This window comes from Oncorhynchus gorbuscha, unplaced genomic scaffold (genome assembly GCF_021184085.1).
Source record: "Oncorhynchus gorbuscha isolate QuinsamMale2020 ecotype Even-year unplaced genomic scaffold, OgorEven_v1.0 Un_scaffold_2108, whole genome shotgun sequence".
Classification (NCBI taxonomy): Eukaryota; Metazoa; Chordata; class Actinopteri; order Salmoniformes; family Salmonidae; genus Oncorhynchus; species Oncorhynchus gorbuscha.
Window position 1 is genome coordinate 29,441 of NW_025746700.1, and position 13,718 is coordinate 43,158.

General features: G+C 45.1%; 1 pseudogene; it reads left to right on the top strand.

Moving 5' to 3' along the window:
• Positions 1–6,598: 6,598 nt before the first annotated feature.
• Positions 6,599–6,769, top strand: LOC124024991 (annotated as a pseudogene).
• Positions 6,770–13,718: the final 6,949 nt, after the last annotated feature.

Sequence of the window (13,718 nt, forward strand, 5' to 3'; positions counted from 1 at the left end):
CAAATTTCTTCAGCCTCCTGAGGTTGAAGAGGCGCTGCTGCGCCTTCTTCACGATGCTGTCTGTGTGGGTGGACCAATTCAGTTTGTCTGTGATGTGTACGCCGAGGAACTTAAAACTTACTACCCTCTCCACTACTGTTCCATCGATGTGGATAGGGGGGTGTTCCCTCTGCTGTTTCCTGAAGTCCACAATCATCTCCTTAGTTTTGTTGACGTTGAGGTTATTTTCCTGACACCACACTCCGAGGGCCCTCACCTCCTCCCTGTAGGCCGTCTCGTTGTTGTTGGTAATCAAGCCTACCACTGTTGTGTCGTCCGCAAACTTGATGATTGAGTTGGAGGTGTGCGTGGCCACGCAGTCGTGGGTGAACAGGGAGTACAGGAGAGGGCTCAGAATGCACCCTTGTGGGGCCCCAGTGTTGAGGATCAGCGGGGTGGAGATGTTGTTGCCTACCCTCACCACCTGGGGGCGGCCCGTCAGGAAGTCCAGTACCCAGTTGCACAGGGCGGGGTCGAGACCCAGGGTCTCGAGCTTGATGACGAGCTTTGAGGGCACTATGGGGTTAAATGCCGAGCTGTAGTCAATGAACAGCATTCTCACATAGGTATTCCTCTTGTCCAGATGGGTTAGGGCAGTGTGGTTGAGATTGCATCGTCTGTGGACCTATTTGGGCGGTAAGCAAATTGGAGTGCGTCTAGGGTGTCAGGTAGGGTGGAGGTGATATGGTCCTTGACTAGTCTCTCAAAGCACTTCATGATGACAGAAGTGAGTGCTACGGGGCGATAGTCGTTTAGCTCAGTTCCCTTAGCTTTCTTGGGAACAGGAACAATGGTGGCCCTCTTGAAGCATGTGGGAACAACAGACTGGGATAGGATTGATTGAATATGTCCGTAAACACATCAGCCAGCTGGTCTGCGCATGCTCTGAGGGCGCGGCTGGGGATGCCTTCTGGGCCTGCAGCCTTGCGAGGGTTGACACGTTTAAATGTTTTCCTCACGTCGGCTGCAGTGAAGGAGAGTCCGCATGTTTTAGTTGCGGTCCGTGTCAGTGGCACTGTATTGTCCTCAAAGCGGGAAAAAAAGTTATTTAGTCTGCCTGGGAGCAAGACATCCTGGTCCGTGCCAATATAAGAAATAACACGTAAAAAAAAAAAAAAAAGGGAGAGAGGGAGGTAGAGAGCATAGTTTCCTAGGAGCGCGAGCGAGGCGGCCATCTTTGTCGGCGCTGGAAGACATTTGGAGACATTGGATCAGCATTCTTGTCTGGTCTCCTGTTAGCACATTTTATGTAGGGAAGCAAATGATCCAACATGTTTTGACATTCCTGGGAGTGTGTAAACTTGTATTTTTTTACGGGCATAGCATTTTTGAATGTTTTCAATTAGTTTTATATTCTTGAAAATGTATCAATTTACCAATTCGACCACTTGGAGGCCACTTGGGTACATTTGGGCAAATTGTGAAGGACACCTGGGTGACTTCATAGTAAATTTCATGCAACTTGCTTATTAGTCTTCCAGTTATCAGTCTGAAACTTTGCACATACACTGCTGCCCTCTTGTGGACACCATCTAAATTACAACCAGAGTCGTGACTAGATTTGAGACCTTTCTGTTGCATTTCAAAGATGGTGGTAAAAAAACAATACAAACAGTTGTTTTTTTTCTTTTCTGCTACCAGATCTGTTACATTCTCCTACATTACATTCACATTTCCACAAACTTCAAAGTGTTTCCTTTCAAATGGTATCAAGAATATGGATATCCTTGCTTCAGGGCCTGAGCAACAGGCAGATAGATTTTGGTATGTCATTTTAGGTGAAAATTGGAAAAACGGGGCTATCCCCTTAATGGACTAAATTTGCTTTTTCTTTCAAAAACAATTTCTAAATGACCCCAAACTTTATGTATGTATTGTAATGTATTGTAATGTAGTGTAATGTTATGTATGTATGTATGTATGTATGTATGTATGTATGTATGTATGTATGTATGTATGTATGTATGTATGTATGTATGTATGTATGTATGTATGTATGTATGTATGTATGTATGTATGTATGTATGTATGTATGTATGTATGTATGTATGTATGTATGTCTAACTAAACCGCTGGCAACAAAAGTGAGTACACCCCTAAGTGAAATATCCAAAATAACCAGTGATCCGGGTCAACAGCATCAATGTAACCCACATATGTCAGAGTCAAGGCCCGCGGGCCACATCCGGCCCGCGAGAAGGTTTTTTACGGCCCCTGGGATGATCTTGATTTGTTATTAGAACCGGCCCGCAGACCGCAGCAAGCCGGCAGCCCGCAGATCTTTTACACGCACCAATACTACATTTCCCACAATGCAACGGTGACGCACCGAGCAGTAGGCTGCTTCATTTCAATATTTATTGGCACAGCAGTTGTCAGCATCACAGTAAAATTAACTTTCAGATACCCATCAAAAATGGCAAAACGGAAGGTGGACACTGAGAACCGGGGTTTCAAACAAGGTGGGAGTCGGAGTATTTGTTCACGGAGGTAGCTGGAAAACCTGTGTGTCTTCTGTGTGGAGAAAGTGTGGCGGTACTGAAAGAGTATAATCTGAGACGACATTATGAAACGAAACACGCGGACAAAAACAAGAATAGAGAGAGAGCGAGAGATAGAGAGAGAGCGAGAGATTATGGACATGGAACAAAGGCTACAAAAGGCAGAGGAATTAAAACGAGGCCTCAAATCTCGACAGGCTCTGTTCAAAAAAGCCAAATCACAAGGCCAGGCTGCTGTCAAGGCCAGTTTCATTTTGGCAGAAGAGATCGCTAAATCAGCCCGGCCATTTACGGAGGGGATTTCATCAAAAACTGCATGATTAAAGTTTGTGAACAAAGTTTGCCCAGAAAAAGGCAACTCTTTTTAAATGTGAGTCTGAGCAGAAACACCATTGCCGAGAGAGTAGACCAGTTGTCCATCAATCTAAAAGAGCAGCTTGTGAAAAAGGGAAAGATTTCATTGCATATTCCTTGGCTGTGGATGAGAGCACCGACATTTCTGACATTGCCCAGTTGTCAATTTTCATCAGTCGGAGTGGACTCCAGCCTAAGCGTGACAGAGGAGTTTTTGGCTTTACGTCCTATGCATGGCACAACTACGGGCATGATTTGTATGAAGAGGTGTCAAGATGTGTCCTTGATAAATGAGATGGAGCTGCCTTGGGAAAAACTCGTGGGTTTGACAACCGGCGGAGCACCTGCGATGTGGGACACAGGAGCGGACTGGTGGTGCAGATACGGGAAAAGATGCAAGAGGAAAACGCGACAGGTGAGCTGACAGCTTATCATTGTATCATACACCAGGAAGCGTTGTGCGGTAAAGCCTTGAAAATGGAGCATGTAATGATGAGCATCATCACGCCTCTCCACAGTTAACTTTATCAGAGCCAAAGGTTTGAATCACCGCCAGTTCAAGGCATTTCTGACGGAGTTAGAAACGGAGCATGGTGATTTGCCTTATCACACAGAGGTGCGATGGCTAAGCCAGGAAAAGGTGCTTCAAAGATGTTTCGAGCTTCGTGAGGAGATTTGTCTGTTCTTGGACAGCAAAGGGAAAGACACAACACAACTCCGAGACGAAATGTTTCTGTGTGAAATGGCTTTTCTGTGTGACATTACGAGTCATCTGAATGCAATGAACTTGCAGCTGCAGGGTCGGGATCGTGTCATCTCTGATATGTACAGTACAGTGAAGGCATTTAAAACCAAACTGACTCTGTGGGAGACGCAGATGCGGAAAGAAAATTTGAGCCACTTTCCCAGCTGCCAGACCATGAAAGAGAAGCTCTCTACCAGTGCGTTCCCGTAGCGCACAGTTGGCTGATAAAATAGGTATGCTTGCCGCTGACTTTCGACGACCGATTTGCTGACTTTGAAGCACAAAAAAGCAGGTTGGAACTGCTCAGTAACCCATTTGCTGTTGACGTGGAAAGCTCACCACCAAACCTCCAAATGGAGTTGATTGACCTCCAATGCAATGATGCACTGAGGGCAAAATATGCGGCAGTGGGTGCTGCGGAGTTCGCCCGTTTCCTCCCCGACACAATGCCCCAGCTGCGCATCCAGGCTGCTCAAACGTTGTCTATGTTTGGCAGCACATACCTGTGTGAACAACTGTTTTCTTTGATGAACTTGAACAAAACATCACACAGAAGTCGACTTACTGCTGAACACCTCCACTCAATTCTGAGGATTTCCTCAGCTCAGAGCCTTACCCCGAACATTGATGAACTTGTGGAAAAATGATGGGACACCACCAAGTATCACCCTCAACCTCAAACAAGTGAACATTACTGTGCAATCACATATTTAGAGTTTTTACTCAGTTCAAGTTTAAAAGTTAAAGTTTAATATTTGTTTTCACTGCATGTTACTTCTCCTTAAACAAAGTGTTGTTTTTGATTAATAGATTTTTGCACTTTATTTTATTGTATTTCAATCCAATTATATTTAAAAAATATTTCAGTTGAGTGGATGATAGAAAATTGCTATTATTGTTTTTTTCTTTGAAGTAAATTTAGCCCACTTTTGCTAAAATAGAAAATATAGGCTACTGATGGTGCCTTGAATACCGGTTTCTTTCATTTAATGTTCATGTTATGGGGATTTTTATATAAAGGAAATTTGTCTTTTGTGTCTGTTGAAAATGTAAGATTACTGACAGAGCCATAAGGAAATATTGCTTTATTTATCTGATCATATTGGAATATATTTGTTAGGTTTTCAGTAGGTTCAATTAGGTTCACTAGACTATATGCGTCATTTAAAAATTTTTCAATGAACATTCGAACAGTCCGGCCCTCGGCTTGTAGCTAAAATTTTTATTTGGCCCTCCGTCCATTTGACTTTGACACCCCTGATGTAACCGTATAACTTTGATCCGTACCCTCGCCCCTACCCAGGCGTGAACCAGGGACCCTCTGCACACATCAAAAACAGTCACCCACGAAGCATCGTTACCCATCGCTCCACAAAAGCAGAGCAAGGGGAACTACTACTTCAAGGTCTCAGAGCAAGTGACGTCACTGATTGAAACGCGAACACCGGTAACTAGCTAGCCGTTTCACATCCGTTACACTCGGGGGTCTGAAAGGACAACGACTGTAATACCTGTGCATTCCATGGCATTGAAGGAGAGACCGTTCTGGTCAAACACAGAGCCAGGAGACAGCAGTCACACACAGCATCAAGTAATGTTACAGAATAAGCAGCCCATTCATTCCAGTAGGCCCCATGAAGTCCTTCTGTAGCTCAGTTGGTAGAGCATGGCGCTTGTAACGCCAGGGTAGTGGGTTCGATTCCCGGGACCACCCATACGTAGAATGTATGCACACATGACTGTAAGTCGCTTTGGATAAAAGCGTCTGCTAAATGGCATATATTAAGTCAGAACAATACAAAAAGCACAACCATTTCATTTCCAAAATGGAATTTTACGACCATGATATGGCATTTTTTGTAGTGACTGAGTACGCCTAAATGTAAAAGTAAGCCTCAAAACTGCCACCTTTATTATGAGGATTATTAGGTAGCCAGGACCATAGGCCAGGACCGCTCTGGCCTAGCTCTCACTGCAGTCCAGTGCCATGGATCTTTGAAGTTTGTCCTCTAGTAATTTAGGAGGGCAACTTTATGAAGGCCTCCTCACAATGACCTTAACATACAACGCTCAACAGAAAAAAAATACATAGGCTATTTTTATTGTTCACATTTCTTGCGTTGATGATGTATTGAAGTCATGCAGTTTTATGTACCACAAAAGCAACGGTCGGTGGAACTCTGGCGCCATCAAGTGGACAATTGCTTCAGTTCCGTTGTGGCAGAAACGCTACCAGAGATATTTGATACAAGATCTAATTTTGTGTCTATATTATCTCCAAATTGTTTCCCTTCACCCCCACCCGTGATATATTATTATTCAAATTTAGCTGATAATATGGTTTTAATTTAACAACGCATTCTCTCATTTCTGATTGGAGGGCGGATGACCACATGACTTTAGGACCTTCAACTGTGTTACTTTGTAACAGTCAAACCTGGTGATTCCTGACGTTGATCAACTCGCAATCCATGCCGCCATTTTTTAAAAGCATAATCTTTTTTTTATGGGGGAAAATAGTATACAGAGCTCATTTTGGTGTAACCATCGTCAAATTTGACGTGTCGGAGAACGGCTACTTCCTCCCGAAACCATTGTGGGTATCGCTTCTCGGCCTTTTGGCTAAGATCAAGCTTGATAAAGACTCACCCCGCTCCTGTACAAGGGACTGAAGACAGCTTTTTAACGAAGTGGCTTTTTAACATGTTTTTCATGCCTTAAAAATGTTTTACCTTTGTTAGATCATCAGCACACATTTTAAATGGCTTTTACAGATTTGATGTTTTTTTACAAAGAAAGTACTTTTATTCATGGTTGTTTTCATTGATTTTAACAACACGTACTTTTTAACAAATTTAAATGTAACTTTCAATTGCTGTGTTTTATGCTTTGTTGCCGTTTTTATGTGTGTAAATGATGTAAAAAATGTATGAGCTGTTTTTAAAGGAATTGTGTCAATAAAACATTGTAAAAAAAAGTATGTTCTTATCAGTTTAATAGCTGATACGTCCCTATCTGGGGACCATATATTAAATTGATTTTTGGAATAGGGAGATGGAATAGGGGCTTGCTCCGTCCACTCCACGCATCGACCTGGTATTGCAGTACCTCCAGGAACGGTGCACCCCCTGTCGTTGTAAATATAAATCAAGCATGGTTTCGTTTTAGTCTATATTGTATTGTCACATTGTCACACACACAGTTCATCTTAGTGTCAGTGGTGGCAAGACAGTGCTGGTCAAGTCGGTCACCGTTATATTGAGCTGATGTGAATGGTGCGTTAATCTTTAAAAAACGTTTTCGTCACGTAGACAGGGTGTAAACGGTACAGTGAAATGCTTACTTGCAAGCTCTCCTCAACAGCGCAATACACACGATCAAACATATACACAAAGTAGTCAAAAACACTTATGATTTGGATATATATATTGGATATATTGGATATATATATACACAAGAAGACTATACAGTATAAACTATGAAATGTGTTAAAGTCATGTTCTGGTAACATGGACTGCCTCACAAACCGGTAACGTTATCTGATGTATTTGTCTGAAGTTAATATTTGATAGGCCTGCTATTTTCACAAGACTCAAATATGTCGTTGTGGTCCTTCTGTAGCTCAGTTGGTAGAGCATGGCGCTTGTAACGCCAGGGTAGTGGGTTCGATCCCCGGGACCACCCATACGTAGAATGTATGCACACATGACTGTAAGTCGCTTTGGATAAAAGCGTCTGCTAAATGGCATATATTAAATGTATACAAGGTTTGTAACTCATCTGCCTTTGTTAAAGTAACTATGTCTGTTTATCCCATTATTTATATTTCTATGATCTCACACTGCACTTTTTCAAGTGACAAAAACTTGATATAGTGTAGCAAGAGTTATTCCTTCGCTTACGGCATTATTACAGATCATATCTGTAATCATATATACACAATACAGTCCCTTGGCTTACGACCATATCAGTCTCAATACGCCTGGTCTCGGAAGCTAAGCAGGGTCGGGCCTGGTTAGTTCTTGTATGGTACGCTGCCTGGGAATACCAGGTGCAGTAAGCTCGTTTGTCCAGCAGGGTGTACTATTTAATCAGGGAGCAATCGTCTTTATGTATTACAGTTTCTCATAATCGCCTACAATTATTTTTTGGAACACAAAACATAACTTTTGCAAAACAGTAAATGCTTTTTGAAAATGTACTTGTCTTTTTAAAAAACAAACATTCATAAAAAATATAATACCATCAAAATTGCAAATCCGTTCATCAAAAGAGCACGACTGCCAGCAAAAAGATTGACACAACTATACTTATTTATTGAATGCAAGCCGACAAAACAGAAAGTTAGTCTGTCTTTTAAAAATCCCAGTAGATCATAAATGTTCTTTTCAGTTGTAGTATCTGGGATCTACATCTGTTTATATTAGTTACTATGCAGTTACTAAGCAGTAATGTATTACGGCAGTGTTACTACTCTACTACTTTTGACTAAACGAAAACTAATTGTGCTCCCGTCTCCTGCCTGGTCATTTCTCCACAACACAAATATTACAGCAGTCCCTAAATCACGATGATCAAAACTGGAAGTACAAGGATACAAAGGTGCAGAATTATGGGTAATTACTCTCCTTTTATGCATATTTCACCAAACAACTTCATACACATCACATTTAATTACTGATAAATGAAACATACTAATATTTGCACATTGTGTGTAAGATTCAATCATCGGTATCATCACAATCCAATTCCATGTATTCAATACATAGGCTGGTTTGCTCATAGTTTTATAGACTTTCCATTGGCCGTACAGAAACACAATCCACAATAGAAATAAGGAAAACTGAATTACAACAGGGGAACACAACTGATATGAATGTATAGGCCTCAATCCACACCAAAGCAAAGCTCTAGAATAGGTCACATGTTGGAGATGATGACAGGAGTCAGCCAAAGTTACTTAGAAGTAACCCCACTTCATGCTCTGCATCTCTGAATATCTGCAATATAGTAAAACATGTTACAAATTAGACAGTCCCTGTTAAGTAAGATCTTTAAACAGGTCAACATTAACAAGGCTGCAGGGCCAGACAGATTACCTGGATGTGTACTCACAGCATGTCCTGACCAACTGGCAGGTGTCTTCACTGACATTTTCAACCTGTCCCCGACTGAGTCTGTAATACCTACATGTTTTTTAAATTTATTTTTATTTCACCTTTATTTAACCAGGTAGGCAAGTTGAGAACAAGTTCTCATTTACAAATGCGACCTGGCCAAGATAAAGCAAAGCAGTTCGACACACAACGACACAGAGTTACACATGGAGTAAAACAAACATACAGTCAATAATACAGTATAAACAAGTCTATATACGATGTGAGCAAATGAGGTGAGATAAGGGAGGTAAAGGCAAAAAAAGGCCATGGTGGCAAAGTAAATACAATATAGCAAGTAAAACACTGGAATGGTAGATTTGCAATGGAAGAATGTGCAAAGTAGAAAGGGTGGGAAGAGACGCCTGCACACCCAGCAGACCTCCAGGAGCAGGATTGGCCTGCTACAGTTGTAATACCCCCAAGCCATAAGACTCATGAACAGGTAACCAAATGGTTACCCGGACTATTTGCATTGTGTGCCCCCCCAACCCCTCTTTTACACTGCTGCTACTCTCTGTTTATCTTATATGCATAGTCACTTTAACTATACATTCATGTGCATACTCCCTCAATTGGCCCGACCAAGCAGTGCTCCCACACATTGGCTAACAGGGATATCTGTATTGTGTCCCACCATCCGCCAACCCCTCTTTTTACGCTACTGCTACACTCTGTTCATCATATATACATAGTCACTTTAACCACCCCTACATGTACATACTACCTCAATAAGCCTGACTAACAGGTGTCTGTATATAGCCTTGCTACTCTTATTTTCAAATGTCTTTTTACTGTTGTTTTATTTCTTTACTTACCTACACACACACACACACGTCCTTTTTTCCGCACTATTGGTTAGAGCCTGTAAGTAAGCATTTCACTGTAAGGTCCTGTTGTATTCGGCGCACGTGACAAATAAACTTTTGATTTGATTTAATACGTTTGTAGCCTACATTGTGTGTGAATTTGTACTGTATTGTTGAGTACAACATGTGCTAACATAAGTACACACAAATCCTATGGCATACAAGAATGTGGCTGCAGTCTCTTGGGACCTTCACTGGGACCTCTCCATCTGCAGACAGTCTCTTGGGACCTCTTCATCTTCACCGGGACCTCTTCATCTGTAGACAGGCTTTCACAGCTCTCCATATCTGAGGACAGACATCGCAAAGAAACAAGCTTCATTATATTCCAATTAGACAGCCCTGACTTCTCTGTCTGTCTTCATAGTTGTCCTTTTCTGACAGCTGGAGCAGAAAATCCTTTCACCCTCTTCCATTGCTGATATCTACAAACACATCTGGGTAATGAGTTTTTAATTTACAATGATAAATAGGTGAACATTAAGATAACAAGCTAATATGGCGTTAGCCAGCTGATATTTAACTTAACTCTAGTATGTAAAATTGCTAGCTAGCAGCTCATCAGCCAACACACAGTGGCCTGACTTACTTGAATAGGTTCTGCTTCTGGTCAAAACCTACTGTGAGTCGAACCAAAAGTCCACACCGCACACCTCTTCTCAGTCTGCGGCGCCCTGGAGCAGCACCTGGGAGCGGCACCTGGGAGCGGCACCTGGGAGCGGCACCTGGGAGCAGCACCTGGGAGCGGCACCCGGGAGCGGAGCCCGGGATCAGCACCTGGGAGCGGCACCTGGGAGCGGCGCCCGGGATCAGCACCTGGGAGCGGCGCCCGGGATCAGCACCTGGGAGCGGCGCCCGGGATCAGCACCTGGGAGCGGCGCCCGGGATCAGCACCTGGGAGTGGCGCCCGGGATCAGCACCTGGGAGCGGCGCCCGGGATCAGCACCAGGGAGCAGTTGAATTGCCTCATGGGGTACAAACCAAGGATCCAATTCAGGAAAGTTGTATTTCAGGTAGGAATGCTGGTGAGTGACTGCCGATCCAATAACCAAAAGTTACTTTCAGCTGTAGGTAATGGTCACGTTCTGACCTTAGTTCCTCTGTTATGTCTTTGTTTTAGTATGGTCAAGGGTGTGAGTTGGGTGGGTTGTCTATGTTAGTTTTTCTATGATTTTCTATTTCTGTATTTGTTCTGGTATGGTTCTCAATCAGAGGCAGCTGTCATTCATTGTCCCTGATTGAGAACCATATATAGGAAGCCGGTTTTCTATTGTGTTGCGTGGGTGATTGTTTTGTGTCTACACCAGACAGGACTGTTTCGTTCATTCTCCTTTGTTATTTTGTTTAGTGTTCTCATGATAATAAATTATCAATATGGACACTTGCCACGCTGCACCTTGGTCCTCTTCTTCCACCACCAATGGCCGTTACAGAATCACCCACCACCAAAGGACCAAGCAGTGTGGTAACAGGCAGCAGCAGCAGCAGCAGCAGCGGCGGAAATCGCAAGACTCCTGGACATGGGAGGAGATTTTGGACGGCAAGGGACCCTGGTCACAGGCTGGGGAATATTGCCGTCTCAAGGCAGAGCTGGAGGCAGCTAAAGCTGAGTGGCGGTGGTATGAGGAGGCAGCGCGGTTGGAAGCCCGAGAGGCAGCCCAAAAAATGTATTGTGGCGAAGTCCGGTAGGAGACCTGCGCCAACTCCCTGTGCTTACCGTGGAGAGAGAAGGACCGGGCAGGCACCGTGTTATGCCGTGAGGTGCACGGTGTCCCCGGTGCACAGGCATAGCCCGGTGCGATACATAGCAGCGCCTCGTATCGGCCGGGCTAGAGTGGGCATCGAGCCAGGTGCTATGAAGCCGGCTCAGCGCATCCGGTCTCCAGGGCGTCACCTCGGGCCGGGGTGCATGGCACCAGCCTTACGCATGGTGTCCCCGGTTCGCCAGCACAGCCCAGTGCGGGCTATTCCACCTCGCCGCACTGGCCTGGCTATGGGGAGCATTCAACCAGGTAAGGTTGGGCAGGCTTGGTGCTCGAGAGCTCCAGTGTGCCTTCACGGTCCGGTCTATCCGGTGCCGCCTCCACGCACCAGCCCTCCGGTGGCAGCCCCCCGCACCAGGCTGTCTCTCCGTCTCCTCCCTACAGGTGCTTCCGCCTGTCCAACGCTGCCAGAGTCTCCCTCCCGTCCGCCCTCAGCTGCCGGAGTCTCCCTCCCGTCCGCCCTCAGCTGCCGGAGTCTCCCTCCCGTCCGTCCACAGCTGCCGGAGTCTCCCTCCCGTCCGTCCTCAGCTGCCGGAGTCTCCCTCCCGTCCGTCCTCAGCTGCCGGAGTCTCCCTCCCGTCCGCCCTCAGCTGCCGGAGTCTCCCTCCCGTCCGCCCTCAGCTGCCGGAGTCTCCCTCCCGTCCGCCCTCAGCTGCCGGAGTCTCCCTCCCGTCCGCCCTCAGCTGCCGGAGTCTCCCTCCCGTCCGCCCTCAGCTGCCGGAGTCTCCCTCCCGTCCGCCCACAGCTGCCGGAGTCTCCCTCCCGTCCGTCCTCAGCTGCCGGAGTCTCCCTCCCGTCCTTCCTCAGCTGCCAGAGTCTCCCTCCCGTCCGTCCTCAGCTGCCGGAGTCTCCCTCCCGTCCGCCCTCAGCTGCCGGAGTCTCCCGTTCATTCGGGACCCGGGGTTAGGGTCCCCAGTCAGAGGTCAGCGGCGAGGGTCACCGTTCTTAAGAGGCCACGGAGGCGGATAAAGAGGCGGAGAAAAACTACGGTAGAGCGGGGTCCACCGCGGACGCCCACCTAGACCCTCCCCTATAGGTTCAGGTTTGGCGGCCGTAGTCCGCACCTTTGGGGGGGTACTGTCACGTTCTAACCTTAGTTCCTTTGTTTTGTTTTAGTTTGGTCAGGGCATGAGTTGGGTGGGTTGTCTATGCTAGTTTTTCTATGATTTGCTATTTCTGTGTTTGGCCTGGTATGGCTCTCAATCAGAGGCAGTTGTCAATCGTTGTCCCTGATTGAGAACCATATTTAGGGAGACGTTTTTTTATTGTGTTGCATGGGTGATTGTTTTATGTCTACACCAGACAGGACCAATTCATTCATTCTCCTTTGTTATTTTGTTTCGTGTTCTCGTGATTTTTAACAGCAGCATAATGCCCCATGCCACAAGGCTGGGATTGTCCAGGAATGGTTACATGAACATTAGTGAATTCAGCAACTACCAGCCAAATTGACACAAGTGTGGGAAGCATTGGAGTCAATAAGGACCAGCATCCCTGTAGAACACTTTGGACACCTTGTAGAGTACATGCCCCGATAAATTGAGGCTGTTCTGAGGGTAAAGGGGGTCCAACTCAGTATTGAGGTGTTTCTAATGTTTTGTACACTCAGTGTCTATTGAGACACATTACAGAAAGTAGCCTACAAGTAGCAAAACAGAACTCACTTGATTCCATAGGCCACTGTTTACACACAATATTGCCAAAAGTATGTGGACACACCTTCAAATGAGTGGATTCGGCTATTTTCTCACGCGCTCTCGAAATTTCTCACGCGCTCTCGTTCAGGACCTGCTCATTCAATGTGATGGATTCCTGACATTGGAAGATGAGACTGACTGATTGAAGTAAATGGATAGTCCAGGATCTGCTGTTTGTATGTGGCTGCTTTGAAAGTGAAATATGTTTGTGTGCGATCAGGGGTGTATTTATTCCACCGATTCTGTTGAAAAACTTTCCTTAAATGGAACCAAACGAAAGAAAGATAAACATACCGGAATTTGTCCAATAGAAACTCTTGTTTGCAACTGTTGGACTAATGATTACACCCCAGATCAGATAGATACAGGCAAGAGTGTGCAAGACGGTGCTGGTGAATGGCATATGAATGATAGTTATCCAATATGCTGTTATAGAAATAAGGCCATGCTCATTCAAAAAGAACTATCCTCCTTTATCTTAAACGGCACAGACCGTCACGGGCATTTACTAATTGGCTCCTGAAACCGGAACTAGCAAGATGTCAGCCTCCTTGAATAGGCTTATCTGACCGTGAGTAGATTATGTTCAAAACA